A 2,275-nucleotide genomic window follows, 5' to 3' on the forward strand; every position below is an offset into this window, starting at 1 on the left:
CGGAGATAACTCTTTATGAAGTGGTTGGTCGGTGTGCGATCTTTATATGTAGAGTTGATTGTGGCCGTTTGCCGGTTCGAATAGAGCGAGAATCGGCCCGTGGCGGGTAGCCCGGTTTCTTCGTGACCATTTTGATCGTGGCCGTTGGTCCGGATAATCAGTTATTCGTCCACCACGTGCGGGAATCTGCCACCTGTTTCTGACGGTCGTACGGGTGTCAGACCGTACGACCTAACCTTATCCATATTAGGTTTGCTTTATCCTAAGAGGGGGCTGATGTATAGAAGGCGTAAAAGGAAAACTATAAATAGGGGTCGTTCCCTCGGCTGAGGGTTGACTTTTTCGATCCAAGAAGCTTGTACTTCAAATATATTACAAAATTTCTCTTGCTGGTGTTCTTCGGATTTTAGTCGGTTATAGGCTGAACAGTTCAACAAATCTCTTTATTCAGTATTGCACCTAACACACACATATATATATATATATATATATATAAAAAAACTTGTCTCAAATATATAGATAAAAACGTCTTAGCTCAGCTTCTAACGTATCAGCTCATTATTTGCTTAAGCTATTAATAAACCAAATAGATTCGATTTCCTTTGTTCCTCAAAGTATAGATCAAAGTACCACATATCTTTTGCCTCATTTACAAATTTAACTTATTACCCATTTTTGAGGTAAACAGCTGCAAACTTGAAACTATTTATTCCAGTATTATTTATTTAAGATTAATTAATTTTTATCTACAGAGACAGCTTATAGAATTCTATCTAAAAGACAACTTGACTATTTACATCATTGTGTATCGGGTACTCCGTGATAGAAGTCATTTTCCAAGAAAATTTGTCACTATGTTAAGTATTTTCTTAAAACATTTGGTGTTTAGTTCGTGAGTGAACTTTTTTTTTTTTTTAAAAAAAAAACATAAATATTTTGCTAAAGTTTAATAATAGTCCATTATCAAATCGGACAGTGTTTTAATGACATTTTTAGGTATTAAGATTAACAATAATGTCTGAGTAGTAGTGATATGAAAAAAAAAATTAAGGTAGCTTTAAGAAAAATAATTTCAGTCCATAAGTGATTGAAGTCATTTTATTCCTTTGATGAAAAAATTCTCCTTTGAAAATATTTTCTGTAACCAAAAGTCCTTTGAAAATATTTTCTGTAACCAAAAATCAGATTTGAATTGCTTGATGGAAACTTCGCTTACACGGATACCCCAACACCACATCGGCGTTCTGGTAATCATTGATCTCTTTAATACTTTCAATTTTCTTTTTAATTCTTTCTTTGCATTGATATTAGCTTTCCTGTACGATTTTGACAGACTTTTGGTTGACGGAAAGTAATCACACGAAAGTTTGTTGCTTAGTCTTATGTCGCGCCCTTCCAAAACATCTCTTGTGAATATCCCGTAACAGTTAAGAAAATAACTTCTATCATACCACCACACTCGAGTATAGAAAAGCAAACTGGAAATATGAACAGTTTAACGTCCTATTAAACTAAACGTAGCATCTGAAAAAGACTTAAATATAGGGTTGGGCATAAATACCGAAAATCGAACTGAACCGAACCGAATTTGGTGTCCACCGTAAAAAAATCGAAACCGAAATAGCCGAACCGAAGTTTGATAAAACCGAACGCGCACCGAAATTTAATACATTACCCAAAAAAAAATTAAAATAGTCGCGCCTATTAAGTTTTAAAAGCAAAAAAACCCCAATTGTAATAAGTCCTCTTTTGCATTTGTATCCCTAATTTTTCACTTCAATTGAGAAAATCAAATATCCTTAACAAAGAAAGGTAAGCTAGGATGTCTTTAGATTAATGTATGTCCTTTATGTGTTTCTTAATTATTCTTACTAAGTATGTATATAACACCTAAGTAATCCTATATCATGATTATAGTTTTACGATTTCTTGTGTATCCGTTTGTTTGATTTTGATTTCAATTATCGGTTTTATGTTTTATTACTTTTGAGAATATGAATTAGTGTCAATGGAATCGCTTCTAATATTATATAAAAAAAAACGAATTGAAAAAACTGAAACCGAACCGAACCGAACTTTAAAAAACCGAAACCGAAAGAACCAAACCGAACTAGTTTGGTTCGGTGTTCGGTGTCCACCTTCAAAAAACCAAACCCAAAATAACCAAATCAAAATTTGATAAAACCAAACCGAAAAACTGAACGCCCACCCCTACTTAAATATCAAGGTCCCAAACACCTATGGATCCTTCACTAGTTATGTTAGTGGGTACACA

Source organism: Lycium ferocissimum, chromosome 11 (genome assembly GCF_029784015.1).
Source record: "Lycium ferocissimum isolate CSIRO_LF1 chromosome 11, AGI_CSIRO_Lferr_CH_V1, whole genome shotgun sequence".
NCBI lineage: Eukaryota > Viridiplantae > Streptophyta > Magnoliopsida > Solanales > Solanaceae > Lycium > Lycium ferocissimum.